Source organism: Pinus tabuliformis, chromosome X, assembly GCF_031772625.1.
Source record: "Pinus tabuliformis cultivar Carrire ecotype Pingquan chromosome X, CPIR1, whole genome shotgun sequence".
In the NCBI taxonomy this organism is placed as follows: domain Eukaryota; kingdom Viridiplantae; phylum Streptophyta; class Pinopsida; order Pinales; family Pinaceae; genus Pinus; species Pinus tabuliformis.
Window position 1 is genome coordinate 955,377,629 of NC_142308.1, and position 16,953 is coordinate 955,394,581.

Consider the following 16,953-nt stretch of genomic DNA (forward strand, 5'->3'; position numbering starts at 1 on the left):
TTTTTGAAACTAACTTTATTGGATGAATGTAGGGGTGATCATGGTGGAGAGAGGCATGGTGATGAGTTGGTGAGGTAGAAATTTATTTTTTGACATAATCAGGTCATCCCCTTTCTCTAGGGTTACTTTTTTTGGGATTCCCAAGCCACTGTAATTCCTATAGGATCATCCTGTAGGTTTACAGGGAATCCTGTAGAAAACACAGAACCCTTGCAAACTGAGCTAAATGAGAAGAAAAATGGAGGGAATGATGGAATGATGAAGGATGTGGAATGGAGAAATGAAAACATGAACTGTATAGGTCCCCTTTGATCCTCTCTTGTTGCTTTGATCCTCCTCTTGTTGTCCTGCAAACAATTTTTTCAAAATTCAGGACAACCTCTTGTAGCAGACTTATTTTGTCCATATCTCCCAAACGGTAGAATGGATTGACCTGAAAATCTCTTAGAATATTTCCATCATCATTATGAACCTCCCCATAAAAACATTTTGGTCAATGGATGCATGGATCTCGAGAAAAACTAAAAATGGCTGAAGGTGATGGAGGCTGATTTCTTGGAAACCGTGCATTGGAATTTGCTGAAATTTCTCGGACATGTTACCATCATCTATATGCATATCCCCATGAAACACATTTTTAAATGGATGAACAGATATCGATAAAATGAAAAAATGGCTGTAGGTGATGACGACTGATTTCTCGAAAACTGTGCACTGGAATTTACTGAAATTGCTTGAGCATGTTACCATCATCCATATGCATCTCCCCCTGAAACAACTTTGCAAATGGATGCATGGTTTTCAAGTTATGACAAAAACAAATTTCTTCTCTATGTATTTTTGTTTCCTGTTGTAAAATAGAGCCTTCCTGTGGTTTTTTAGGGCAGCAAGCAACTGAATGGAAAAAGCTTGAGAATGATGGGTGGATGGTGGAAATAGATGTAGGTGATGGATTGGAATGGCCTTGGTCTTGTTGGAGCATTTGAGCAAAGGAGGAGAAAGTAAAAATTTGACTTATTTTGACTAGGTTTGACTATTTTTTCTTTCTTTGGTGGCAACTTGTTTTTGTTCCTTGTAGATGTTGGAGAGCACCTATATTCATCAAAGAGATACATGGAGCAAAGATTTTTTATTTTTTCCCCTTTTTTTTTCTTCTAGGCCTACTAGCTGCCTCAAGGAGGTTTTCAACTAATAGGTCTGCCTATGCACTTCAAAGGAGGTTTTCACCCAGGATCTTTTCTTTTTTCTTTTTTTCTTTTTTTCCAACTCATTGACCACCTCATGGATGTTTTCAATCAATGAGCCAATCTGAGGTGCCTCCAAGGAGGTTTTCACCTAAGATTTTTATTTTTTCCTCTTATTTTTATTTTTATTTTTTTCTACCGACCCTAATTGAAAAACAAAATCACTTTCAAGTATAAAAATACTTCCAATGGAGCCATGTGCACATCAAGATCACAGACAAAATGATGTGGAGGCTTGAAATGTATGCTTTGACATGTACCTGGATTTGAGTGATCAAATGATTTGACTTTGATTATATCAAGCACAATTGAAGAAGAGAGTATTACTACAACTTAGTGACTATTTGGAACCATATTTCAATATAGTTGTGATGCCTCTGGTCCACTTACTGATTTGGATCATCTTGGATGTCTTCTTCTACCATGACCTTGAATTGTTCCTCTATTTGCTTATTGATCTCTTGAATACATGGAGGATTTGATAGTAACCATGAGGGAGATTTCTCAATCTTTAATTTTGATGTCTTCTCTTCATCAAGTGTAGCCCATGATTCTTTGATCTTCTCTTTCAAACCTTCTTTTTTTGGATGTGGTCCTTCAATGATATCAAAATAATCTCTTTTTTTCAATACTTGTCCTGAGCTATGGTGAATACTATTGATCTCAAGAGGAGATGTTTGGAAGTGTTGTACCTCAACATTGTAAGTGGGTTGAGCTACTTCAATATGTTGGTTTGAAAATGGTGGTACAGGTAGTTGAGTGGGAGTGGATATTTGAGATGGATGTGGTTGGGGTTGTGGTTTTGGTGGAGGTGAATGGTAAGGCTAAAATGGAGTTTGGTATGGAGGATATTGTGGATGGATCCCATAAATTCCTTTCCAACCTTGTTGCCAAGATTGGTTTTGGGGTTGAGATGGCCAATGTTTCCAAGGAAATGGTGTGTTCCAATTACTTTGAGGTGGATGTGCATAAGCTTGAAATTGTGAATTAGGCTCTTGCATCATATCAGGACGAATAGGTTGCCATGGTCCTCTTGGAGCTACATAACATAGCTGCATTAGAAATTGACTTGCTCCATTGTCCTCTTGGTGAACTTCCTTCAAACTTGGTAATGAGGAGCAACATTTAACATCATGTGATTTTGGATGGACAACACAAACATCTTCTTTTGGCTCATTTTATATTCTTAACATTTCTACTTGTTCGGTTAGATTTATAAGAAATTTTGTTTTAAAGTCATCAACCAAATTTCCAAGTTTAGTTTGACTTACTGATCTTGATGTTGATTGACTTACTCTTGCCCTTCCTCTTGATATGTGTTTGCATGTTTCACAAATTTCATCAAATTATAATTGGTATACATCACCTCTACTCATGAGATTAAGGAGATCAATCCATTCATCCCTAATTGTTCTAAGTAAGAGGGTTTTTAGTGTGTCAGATCTTAAATGATGTATTTTTTCCCTCTTAACATTATACATGAACCTCTCTATTAAATCCTCTAGACTCTTATCTTCTTTTTGATTCATTTTAAAGATTTCTTCTTTAAGATCATGATACTTATATTTTTCTAGAAATTTCTTTTGCATATCATTCCATGATCTTATTGAATTAGTCCCTAAACTCATGAACCATTTAAGAGCTCTATCCTTCAATGTTGTTAGAAACAATCTCAGTTTTTGAGTTTTTAATAAGTAACCATAAGATCTACAAACAATTTCAAATTCAAAAAGAAAGGTTTCCGGATCCTCTGACCTTAGACCATGAAATTTTAGAAGAAAAGATGGAGGGATGTTCTTCATGTGCACACTACCATCAATATCTTAAATGGGAAATCCAAGAGGATCTTCCTCATTGTCATAATCTACATCCATTTCTTCTACATTCTTTGCCATATTCTTCTTATACCTACAAAAGTGAATGGTGATGTGGCTCTTACTGCACCACGTGATCAAATGGAGGGTGGGTTGGTGTTGGAGATTATTTTTGTTTTTATGATTGAATGAAAACACTAATGTAATGAAATTTTCTATTTTTGAAATGAAATATGCCTAATGCAATTATTTTTTTGTTTTTGCAAAAAGTACAAAGAAATGAATCAACTAGGGAAGAAAAAAATGCATACTTTGGCACCTCCCTGGAAACGACGCCAAAAAGTGATGAGTCTTGATATTGCAACAAGAATGCTGCAACTCCCAATGTTGCCGACTTTAATTATCAACCCAGGGTTCATACAAAATTAAGAGGTATTAGCACTATATGTGCAACATACAATGTGTCATTCCTTTGCTGTGATGATGTAATGGAGTGCATGTACTGAAGTCAAATCCTAAACTAAATGTAGAGAAATGTTCGAAATGGAACATTAACCTATTGCAAGCAACAAAGTACAAGGAAAGAAACCTATTCTAAGCATAAAGATCATGAACTAAATGTAAAAAAAACCTAGCTTGACCCTATTTATCACATGTGATGATTTAAACTAACTGAGCATGAAATCTGATCTAGAGAGTACTACTACTGTGTGCATGTGTAAATATCAACTAACTCATTTTTAAAATCTTTTCTTTATAAATGAAAATGCTAATCTTTCCTTGATCTTTGGCAGGGGAGACAAGTGTGGAGCAAGAGGGTTGAAATGGTCTTGATGGAATGGAGGTCAAGTAGAGGCCTAATCCTAGCTTCAATGATGATTTTTCTCAATTCAGGCTCAAAACATGATTTCCTACAGGATCCCTTGATTTACTACATGATGTTACAAATTTATTATAAGAAATTATAATTCATCAAATGAACAAGAAAATCGAATCCAAATCAGATGGGAATTTTTTTTTTTATTGAATAGGATGTCTTAGGTCCTCATTCCAAGTGGAATCACTCAAAAAGACCTCTGTTAACCCATGCTAAAAAATAGAAAAACGTTACTAGTCGAAAATCTAGAAATTTGAGAACTAGTGAGCTAGTAAATCTAAAAAATGCTTAACCTAATCAAGTGAAAATATAGTGGGGTAATTTTTTTTTATGAAATATAATGTTTTTTTGATCTAATGCAAGTGGAACCAACTCAATTCAAGCTCATTAGCATGCTCTAAAAAATAGCATAAATTTATTGTTTTTTGCCGCAAAAGGAGTTCCATAAATCTAGATTTGGGAATAAGAAAGCTAATCCAAGTAGCTAAATCATTAATATGACCTTCCAAAGCTCTTCCAAGGATGAAATGATACTTATGATCCTGCAAAAGAACTTACATTAACCATTTAACTCAATCCCACAACAAGAAATCATTAATACTAAATGCAAAAGTAGAAGGAAATAAAAACAAGAGATGCATGTGAATACGAAGTGAAGAGAAGGAAAGAAAATGATACAAAAGGGCTTTGAGGCTCCTGGGATGGCCAATCCCAAGGAAACTCAGAGACCTATGGAAGATAACAATATTTAGAAGCTGAACATGACACCAATCTTCATTATTTTCATCAATACAATTACATCCCTGCAAGAAAATACAATGAAGCTACAAAAATATGAGTTCTCTCCACAAGAACACTAATGAAAATCTCCTCCTCGAGGAAAATTCAACTTGGTGCTTATACAAAATGATTAGGAATCATTCCCCATGAATGGAGGAATCTTTCCCCACCAAAATCCCTTGATTAGTGGATCTGGTCCCCAATACTAGGAATCTGCATTAAATGGCAGGGAACACATTCCTAGATTTTCTCAATCATTGGAGTTCCACAATATATGCCATAATTCCATAATATCTTGTTGATTTATTATTTATTATTTATCCTCCTATAGTAGGGAGCAAGTCCCTAAATTATCTCCTCCTCCAAATCTTCATAATCTACCCAATATTCTCATAATATTCCACAAAAATAAATAATATTAGGCACAAATATGCAATTATTCATAAACCTTCCTAATGAATATATTAAAGTTAAAAATACATTATCTAATGCAAGAAGAGAGGTTTAATGTGCTAAAGGATGGTCATAGGCCTTAATTTATGTTTAATTTAGAGGCACGAGCCTTAATTTATGTCTAATTTAGAGGCCCATCACATTTCCTTCGCAAGGGGACATACATACTATTAGAGTCTGACGAGACTTGCCTAAAAAATCCCGTCAATGGTCTCTACCTCAAAAAAAAATTCATGCATGAAATGTTAGAGTAAGCATGTATGTATAATGACTTATTGTTTATGATGATCACCTCATCATGTATGTATTCTAAAAATCGCTCTCTTATCTCATGTTAATAAATGGATCTTCTACCAGCTTATCACCACGGGTTTGCAGACGATGCATCTCGATGGTCGCAAAATCTTCCTGTTGCAACATGGGCCATATACTCTCATGAACGGACACCTTGTCTCTTCAATGGAATTTGTATTGGGTCAACCACCAACAATGAAGAAGAATATGATGTCATCATAGGCCTCTTGGCCGATGCCTACCACCTAGGTATTTGTCACATGCATGTATTCCTTGATTCCTAGCTCGTAGTATCCTAGTTAAATAGGACATTCCAAGTTAGCTAGAAATATCTGCATGCACAAATGTTAACTAGAAAGTTTGATCAATTCACATTTACACATGTACCCAGAGATCAAAATCATATAGCTGATTGCATCGCTAATCAAATCCTAGACTGGCATGCATCACATATATATAACCATAAAGATATATAAAACATCAACAAAAGATACATCTAGAAACACAAATGCAAAAATCGACTAAGAAGTATGGACACATATATCACATAATGAGAGCCACAAAAAATAGCCTCGTATATACATCAAAAAATATACATGAGTACAAAAATCATTGGCTTGTGACCAGGAAGGATAAGTCACCAAAAATACAGGGGAGCATCCTCATAAATGGGTGCTTGCCTTGGTGGATACATCATCTTGAAATAAAATAAAAATAAAAATACATAGCCAGTCTCCCTAGGGCCCTGGTGGCACCATCTGTGCATCAGGAGCCAAGATGGGACATGCTGTAGCTATCGCCATAGCAATACAATGCAAAGTCAGTCGATGTTCTTACTCTTGGGACATTTTCGTCTCAACCACAACCTCTGGAAGGTGAGCCCACCCCTCAAAGGGCACATGTCCGATCAAGGTCTCTGCTTGTCTATAGGAGTTATGGTACCGTTGTAACTCCACCTCAGCAGTATCTTGAGCCTCAGCTTCCTCAGCTCGCACGACCAGTCTCTTTGTATCCATAGTCCCCTCTCCGGAGGGCCCAACAATCTCCAACGAGGCCATTTCATTGGTCGCTCTAAGCCATCTCGAGGATAAGGTGGTGGCCTTGGTACCCAGGGTCTCTGAGGAACAGGGATGTCCCCCACAATGCCCATGTGCCTTGAATCATGGCCAACCAGAAAGGCCAGTGGACATCCTCGAGTCCCCACATCTGTAAGTAAACAAAGCATAATGTCGATATCATTGTAAATCATAAATACATGAAAAAAAACATATGTATACAAATGACAAATGAAGAAATAACAAGCATATACTTGATGGTCCCCAGGCAGCACTTGGAGGAAGCCCCATATCCGAATCTCCCCGGAAGTCAACCCCATGGTACGGGTAGTCCAATATAAACTGGGGGTTGGACTCGAACCAATGTTGTACCATGTTGGTCCAGTACTGACCCACCTCTCCTCTGCCCTCCCGCAGCATCACCCATCCCCAACGATGCATGCGAGTCTCTCGAGGAGGCCCCACTAGTACTGCAATAACAAGGCGGAGCATAACCACCTCTCGTAAAGTATGCTGCAAAGCACACTCCCATAACCAAAACTCTTCAACATCAAACACTGAACCTGGGTAAGTTATGACATCATCCCCTACTGCACTAGTTGTGCCAAGTCAAAAAATTCCCCCGCCTGAAGTCGCTGCAGAATCAAAATATGCGGCCCTGAGCACCGGTTGGGGGACGTCGAATCCACTAGTCTAACGATCATAGCCAACACTACTCGCTCAGAGAGATCCTCCACTGTTGTGATCCTCATGCAACCATCTAAAATAGGGTTAGCACCATAGTTCTGATTAGCCTAAAACCTTATGTTAGCATCACCTCTCGGAAGTGCATATAAAAACACCTCCTCTCGCGAGATCAAGCCACTAATAAAGTAGATGTCAGTCTTCGCCAATATAAGGAGGTTTGTATGGTGGATAAACATCACCTGGTGATCTGCATCCCAATAACTAAACAGATATCATAGGAACCTGTTCTGTGACCTCATCAATCGGTTCTGAAGAAAATTCAGCAACCCCCACTGCACTAGCTGATGCCTCGCACCAAAATTCTGCGACACAACATTCCAGAGAATATCCTAGTGTTGCTCTCTCTAGATCATCCTATCACCAAGGATGCCACAAGTCAGAAAAGAGAACCCCTTAGGTCCTCAAAAAATCAAAATGGGGGCAAAAAACCAATTTTCCCCCCACTGCGTGCCTGTTGTCCAAAACAACACACGGTGAGCATGCCTGTATCTCATACAGGCACGCACTTGGTGGGAAAATGCTTGGAAAAGTTGTGATGAGCCCTAGTAGGGTTCATCGCGCAAACCCATAACTTAGACGTGCAAAACATGCGTCTGAGTACCCATTTCACATGGGGTCTTCGTGCATAACTCCTATTTTGCACGATGACCGTGCTATTCAAGGAGAGTCACTCGCGCGGTCCTTGAGATTACACCTAAAAAGGCCATACAAGGTAACCCTGTACGAACTAGCTAACCTGACAGATTGGAAATCACAAAGTTTAGGGCTCAAGCTATTACCCTTCTCTAATGACGCGAATCCTGGGTGCACAGGCTGACCAAAATGGAAAGAAACGCTTCAGGAAAGCTCTCTGACCTCCATAGCTCAACAATACAAATGATTGATATTTGGGCCCCATGGCCCTATCTATCACCCTTTTTTCCATCTCTTGGGATACATTACAGAAGCCTGGGATCTCCATTGACAAAACTGAAAAAGACGTGAAGATTAGTCCCACAACACTTCATCATGGCATAATCCCCATAAACAAACAAAAAAATCATTTTCTCGACCTATCGCACATGTCAGGTACTTCTCCAATTCTCTAAGTCCATACCATTCATTTTGTATGTATGCATTAAATGATTATTTCACTTCGGGGTTTGGTTGTGTCCATTGCAAGAACATCACACATGGTCAACTTCAACCAACACCTCGACAAGCAAAAAGAGAGAAGGTTTCATTCTCCACTCAGCATGATAGGATCCCCCTTAAAAATATTTTCATATCTTGACATCATTTCTTCAAAATATGACATAAGTTCCAACATCTCGACCATGTTTATCACCATCTCACACTTGTACATGATAAACATTCATGCTGGTTGACAGAAACCCCCCCCCCTCCATGGCTCTCTTCATCATTGTAGATCCTTCTTCACACAAAGGAGCCATGACCACTCACTCTGACCCGTGAACCATCTCACATGAGTATCTGAAATATTAGCCTCATTATGTTGCATTCATTATGCATTCATCCTATTTTCCCGGACCCTCTCACAATACTAATGGATGCACCTCCATGTCCTACATTTGGCCTATCGTTCATCCGCATCACATAGCCCATTTGTACCAGTTCACCCAACCACCCGACATGAAGACCAACCAATGGGCCCCCCACCCTCAGTATACACATTACACCTTCACACTTGTTATTGTCATCATGGGGCACCTGTCTTCGTGGTCGTACATCCAAACCAAACCATATTCTTTTGGCAAGTGTACAAAGGTTTTTCAAAAAATAAAAAGGAAAAAAAATATACCATACACATTTATTTTTTACAATTCATGGCTCGTTCTAGCCTACAGTCTCTAATCACCTTTGGTCAAAACTCATCAGCAAATCACCCCCATTTTTCACGTCCGTCAAAAATCACTTACACCCATCCTGGAAATCCTACTGACTCCAGGATCATCAGAAAGATTTTTTTGACCGCGTCCATTTGCATATCAAGCTTTGACCTCAGAATAACTAATAAACTATCCATATCCTCCAATATTGGTAACCTTTGTTATCATGACTATATGACCCAATTTATAACAATCTGTTTCTCACATTGATTTCCCAACTCACCATGTTGGGTGGATGAAACCCCTTTCCCGTCGAGTTCAATTAATATATTCCAAGAAAGAGGTAGTACCTTTGATACTCCCTCCCTTAATAAGGATATCCTCGGGTGGCACAATGCGAACCATTATTGCCTAGAGATGTCATCAACCCCCTTGACATTCGACATCAACTCAATCATTCATGTCAAGGTGGTGCCGTTCTTAGTTATTATTGCAATTCATTCACATAGTCGAAGACCCCCACATCACTAAGCACCTCATACAACAATGCTTATATTATGATGTGGCGTAGGTACCTGCCGCCAAATACATGTGCATAACACAACACCCATCAACAAAGTGCTTCACCAAGATATGCATAGGAAAATAATATTTTGCCTATTTGACCAAATAGCACCCCTGAGGGCATCAACGATTTTTCATCGTCAACTACGAGCACATCAACAACCACCACGTTGACTGGACAAAAAATCACTTGTTGTCCGATTGTAATCAATTTCGATTAACCATAATAACGAGCATAGGACATGCCGACCTCGTATAGACTAACCATTATTATAGTTTTTTCACTAGAGCATGGGTATCATTCATACTTAGTCAAGGGGATTTTCTCTACTCATCTCCGAAACACACTATCCTCTCTCTCGAAAAGTTAATCAGACTCCCCAAAGGAAATGAAAACATGATGTATTTCAGCTATACGTTTGTTCCTAACCTCATACATCCATGGGCAACTGTTAACATTGAAAAATCATAAACCTACTAGTATAATCCAAAAGACATTAAAAGTGTCCAGAAGAATATAAAGGAAATCAATTAAGGACGCATGTATATTTCTACGATAAATGTGGGCACGTGGCATATTCTCAAAATTCCGCGTGGTTGCAGAAAAGATGACTCAGCAGTCCAAGACCACTCTACACACTTGAAGCTGATTTTTTGATACAAGATCGGCCTAGTACAACCGAATTTGAGTTTCCTTAGAGAAGTGCAACCCTCAATGGAATCTTCTTATCCTACTCATGTGTCTTTATCATACGTGTACCAAGAGAGGGAATAGGGATTCAAAAAACTCTATATAAACATGCCATGGGAGAGCCAAATTATGTTGGCCAAATTTATGTGTGAACAAAACACCATTACATTGTTGAAACCAAGGAAGTGAAGAGCACTAGCATGTTGGCCCAATTTCTCCTAAGAAACTCAACATCTTAGTGAGTGAAGAGGAATCCACCCTTTGGAGAGTGTTCCCACTTCTTTGAGAGAGAGGAGAAACTTGCAAAGAGATTGAGGAAAAGAAACCCCTTTGCTGAGGATTTTTGAGCTCCCTAGCTCAAAGAGTTCTCTTCAAGTGTATGAGATTCTAATTGTATTCAACCTCTACCACCAACAACCAATAATGGGAGATTTTTCCATATATTATTGATGCGTTTTCTCCATTTGAGCATTGTTTTGTTCATGCACCTCTTTGTTTAAGCTTATGTTTATGTATGCATTGTTTCTAATATTTACAATGTTGTGTTTATTTCATTCTTTCCACTTACAACACCAATTTTTATTGCGATCCTTTACATGTAACAATCCACTTCTAAGGGGGTGTTTTTTGGTACACTTTTGCTCCAAAAGCACTACAACACCAAGATTCATGTCATTTGTAATTGGCCAAACTTGATGACTGTGATTGACCTGCATAGCTTCTTGGGCCTTGCTAAATTCTACCATAGGTTCATCTTAGGGTTCTCTCTTACTTTTCCATTACGTCAAGTGACCAACCATGAAGCTAAACCCAAGTTCTCCTAGTTTGAGTCTAAATAGAAAGCATTCTAGGATATGAAACAAGACATTTTCTCTACATTGGTCCTCATGCTACCAAAATTGAAACAACCATTTGAGATCAAAATAGATGCCTTCAAGTATGCTATCAGTGCAGTCCTCAATTAGTAGGGAAATCTAGTGGTCTATCATAGTGAAATGTACTCCATTAACAAGGAGATCTAGTCCATTATGAAGACATGATGATAGTGGAAGAATTATAGTTTTGAAAAGGAAAAAGTCATATATATTGATCACAAGTCTCCATAATTCATGCAGAAACAAGGAAAGTTACCAAATTAACTCCATCAAAAGTGGTCCAAATAGCTTTAAAAATTCCATCTTAACATTAAATACATGAAGGGTATCAAAACCCATGTTGCAAAATACCTTAGTCAACACCTAGTTGTGACTGTAACCATAGTTCTTAAATATTGTGGGCATGAGACTTCCAATTGAATAGAATTATACCATGGTAACTCTCGCTTTGTTCTCTACATTGGTCCTCATGCTAACAAACTTGCAACAACCATTTACGATCAAAATAAATTCTTTCAACTATGCTATTTGTGCAATCCTCAATTAATAGGGACATCTAGTGGTTTATCATAGTGAAATGTACTCCATTAATAAGGAGATGTACTCCATTGTGCATACATGATGAGAGTGGAAGAATTATAGTATTGGAAAGGAAAAAGTCATATATACTTATCATAAGCCTCTATAAGTCATGTAGAAACATGGAAAGTTATAGAATGAACTCCATCAAAAGTGGTTCACATACCTTTAACAATTCCATCTTAACTTTAAATAAAAGAGGTTATCACAACCCATGTTGCAAACTACCTCAGTTAACTCCTAGTTGTGACTCTAACCATAGTTCATAAATATTATGGGCATGAGACTTCCAATTAGTTAGAATTATACCATGGTAACTCTGGCTTTGTTCTCTACATCAATCCTCATGCTACCAAACTTGCAACAACTATTTGAGATCAAAATAGATGCCTTCAGCTATGTAATCTGTGTAGTCCTCAATTAGTATGGACATCTAGTGGTCTATCATAGTGAAATTACTCCATTAACAAGGAGATGTACTCCATTGTGCATGCACGATGAAAATGGCATAATTATAGTATTGGAAAGGAAAAGGTCATATATACTGATCACAAGCCTCTATAATTCATGCAAATAGAAGGAAAGTTACATAATGAAATCCATAATAAGTGGTCCACCTATCTTTAACAATTCTAGCTTAATGTAAATGCAAGAAGGGAATCACAACCCATGTTGAAAAATACCTCAATCAACTCCTAGTTGTGACTCTAACCATAATTCTTAAATATTGTGGGCATGATACTTCCAATTGGCCTAAATTATACCATGGTAACTCTAGCTTTGTTATTAGTTATCAGACATTGAGTGCAGGCAAACTAGTTTTAGAATTCCACATCTAAGGTAGACTCTTGAGCTATATGGGCCATCTTTATGTTTATTCAAGCAAGCATGAAAAGCTAATTTGAAATACACATTATAGTTAGGTGGTAGGGTATTTCAGTGTGGAGAAGGAGGTGGCTATACTTTAGAAGTATCTTTATTAGCCAAATATTTGTCAAGATGTTCGCTAGAATATTAGGGTGTGCATTGTCTATGTTATCACTAAACCAATGATCTAGAATCAAGGGTTGTACATTGTTCTATCTACCCTACACAAGCCCCAAGGGTTAATCTCCATGGACTACATGTTAATATTTCCCTCGACCAAACATGATCAGGATTGTGTCTTTGTGTTTCTTGATCGATTTCTTTAAGATGAACACTTTAATACCATGTAAAAGGAGTATCCCAACTGTAGCCACTACTAAGATATTTTTTTGTCATGTCTGTATTCATTTGGGGCTACCGTAGACCATTATTTCAAATAGGGATAGTAAATTCTTCAGTACTTTCTGGTCTAGCCTATGGTCTCTGATAAACACCAAGTTGACCAAATTAACTTCCTTTCATACCCAAATAGATGGAAAAACTAAAGTGTTCAATAGAATTACAATGCATATCCAATATATATACAGCCCTAAGCATTTGCATACATGCGATAAGAGTCTCCCATTTGTTCAACATTGTTATAACAAAGAATTCAATGGATCTATTGACCATAGTATTTTTTGGATGAGCTAGCTATTAGTTGTAGGTTTTAAACTTGTACAATTAATTAATGCAATAGATTTTTAATAAAATAAAAAAGATGCAATGGAAAACACACACATTGATATTGAGATTTTATCTTGGAAACCAAAATTGGGAAAACTAACTAACTATATATATATAAATATAATTCCAGTCCATTTTACATGTATTAGAATACAACCACAGTTCCTTAACCAAAACTACAAAACTATGAGAAAAATACCCATGCTCCACAAAATCACTAAAGGCAAAAAATATGTGCTAAAAACCATTAATAATGAATGAAAAGAAATGCCCAAAAATATTTTTTTGGGGTGCTAACCTTAAACATACGTGTAGAGGGGATTTACGCCCCCTTGCAAATCCCTCAAGAAATGGCGGGGGGGGAGGCTTCACTCCACCAATGACCCCACCACTATGTTCTACATAATGTACAACAAATGTGGATAATTGTACAAAGAATATAACACATACCCAACATTAACCCACATTGTTTTCTTTAAACACAAGGGGTTGCAAAGTACATGATCAACAAAACATGGAAATAATCCCCATTGTTTCTTTACACCAAGAAAACTTCTTGTTGCTAAGATATTTCATTAATGAATTTTCAAAATCATTCAAAATGTCAACCTTTCCCAATAACATCTTCTTGTCTTCAATCATATCTCTCAAAAAGTGATACCAAACATCAATATTGTTTGTCTTGAAATGATAAATTGCGTTCTTCTCTAAGAATATTTCACTCTGACTTTTATAATGTATCCTCATAGCTCACTGTATCAACCCAATACTTGAACACAATATTTGTAACCACACCAATTTTTTTACATGTTGGCTTCCATGTGTTTATCTTCTGTAATTGAGAATGCCACAATAGACTATATCTTGATCATCCAGCTGATTACTCCTCTAAATAGGTTAAATACATACCCACTTGTAGATCTTCTACAATCCACATCCCCATCTTAATCTACATCAAGACATATATGTCCAAGAATCTATCCAATTTCGGTGTTCCTTGGTAGCACAAACCATAGCTAGTAGTTATACAGAAATATCTCAAAATCCTCTTTAATATTGTCTAATGCTCCTTCCTTGGTTTTGACATATACTGACTCACTACTCATATTGCATGTGCAATGTCTAGTCTAGTACATACCGTAACATACATTAAGCTTTTGATTGCACTGGAATATGAAAGAAAAGACATATCCTCTTCCTCTTCGCATGTCTTAGAACACTGATTTGTAGATAAATTTACACCTACAACAATAGACACCTTTACTGGTTTACATTTCTGCATATTAAACCTCTACAATATTTCTCGACATACTTCCTTCAACTTAACTAGAGTTTCTTATTTGTTGATCTCTTTTAATTTTGATGCAAAAAAATGAAAATTGCAACATAAAAATCCTTCATTTAAAATTTAGAAAATAACTAAGTTTTCACTTTCTGGATGATTTCCTTGTCATTTCCAATCAACAACATATCATTCACATACAACACCAAATAAATAATATGATCACTAACTAATTTGAGATACACAAAGTGATCTACTTTTCTCCTTGTGAAACCAAGTCCCAATATATAAGTATCAAATTTTTGATACAACATCCTTGGTGATTACTTTAACCCACACATGGACTTTTTGAAGCTTGATTCCTAGCTTTTTATTTCCTTTAACAACAAAGACTTCTAGCTAATTCCTGTAGATTTCTTCTTCCATATCCCAATGTAGGAATGTTGTCTTCACATCCATCCATTCTACTTCATAATCATAAGAAATAAGAATAGATTAAATAAATATAATGGAAGTTAGAAACAAGATAAAAATATCATCAAAGTCAATTCCCTCTACCCAGGAATATCCCTTTGCTACTAACCGAGCTTTATATTTATCCATTCATCCTTTTGCATTCAACTTCTTCTTAAACACCCATTTTCTGCCAATGACATTTCTTTTAGATGGAAACTCCACTAGATGCCAAGCCTCATTCTTGTCCAATGCTGTCATTTCTTTAACCATGGACTTTTTTCTAGAGTTTTCCATCCCTTAAATCCACTATCTCCCTAATATTTCTAGGATCATCATCACTAATAAAAAAATAAAAATTTAAATGGAAATAAGGTGGATTATTCCTTTCTAGCGACCTTCCTTTTCTGAAGTGATCTCCTCAATACTAGAGTATGTGGTACTTCTTCTTCTTCTTCTTGTTCTTTTATAGAGTCTAATTCATCATCATTCAATTCAAACTCTATCCTTTTTAGTCATTTCTCACTTGGTAGGAATTCTTTTTTGACATCTTTGATTTCTCAAAATAGCACATGTATACTATACACAACCTTCTAAATTTCTAGGTTCCAAAGCTTATAACATTTCAGATTATCTTTATATCCAATAAAGATACACTTTTCAACTTTCTTATCTATCTTGTTCCTATTCTCCTTTGGAAGGGTACATAGGCATCATAACCAAATACCATGAGATGTTTAAAAGAGGGTTTCTTACTAGTCCATACCTAATGTGGAGTATAGTCATCCTATAACATCCCCGGGTTAAAAAATCATGTAATAAAGTTAATAAAGGCAAAATAATAACCAAAGTCATGGGACACCTATTCCAAGATGAATTTTGGTAAAAACATCCTAGCAGGTGTTCATTTGGTTTATTAATGGCTAAGGAAATTGGCAAAGGCAATAACAAAGGCTTTGGAAAGGCAAGAGGCATTAATTGGCATTTTATTTCTGAAAATAATGGAAAATATGAGAAAAGGAAGGTGAAAGGTCATAGGTTGCCTGTGAGGAGGAAAATGAAGGAAAAATAATGGAAATTGAATAAAATAGAGGCCTCATTGATAAAAAGGCTTATGAAGATCAGTCCACAACATTTTGTCAGTTTAGCTTTGGATCTCTCTCTCTATTCTCTCTAATCTCTCATACTCTCATACACTTAGGCTATTCTTGGAGCACTCTAGCATTGGAGGAAGGAAGATAAAGGAGGGAAAATAAAGCAAAGGGAAGTAAAGATAAAGCAAGGAAGAGTGGGATCAAGTAAATAGAATGGGATTACTTGTAGGTATTGAGTTGCATGTATGATTTCCTTGCTAGTTTTGGCATGCATGGTACATGCATGTGTTTTTTTGGTTCTCTTGCTATCATTGGCATGGGTTTTTCTAGGTGTGATAGTGGTTCTCAACCTTGCCTTGCCATTTCCGGATGGCCATGGTGTGATGGGGTTTTCTTATTTGATTGAGTTGGATTACTGAATGGTTTTGAAACTGAGTTGGGTGGTCTCAGGGAGAAGCACAAGGCCTAGGAATCCCTAGACTGGTGAAGGTGGGATTGCGGTAAAGCCTGATTGTGTATACCCTCGTTGAGCCTAGGAATCCTTGACTAGTGAATGACGAGATATACATTAAATATTAGAGGGTGGAGATGAAAAAATTATTTATGGTTTAGGTGGAGAGATCTAGAGGCGTCCATGCTTATATAGGCCTAGTGATCCTTGGACCGGTATATGGTGGATTGCGGTAAAGCCTGGTAGTGTTTGTTTCTTGTTTGGGCTTAGGAATCCCT

The 16,953-nt window shown here is 37.0% G+C and overlaps 1 pseudogene; it reads right to left on the reverse strand.

Moving 5' to 3' along the window:
• Positions 1-6,369: 6,369 nt before the first annotated feature.
• The window catches only part of LOC149142864 (glutamate synthase 1 [NADH], chloroplastic-like), a 107,162-nt pseudogene continuing 96,578 nt past the window's right edge, over positions 6,370-16,953 (reverse strand).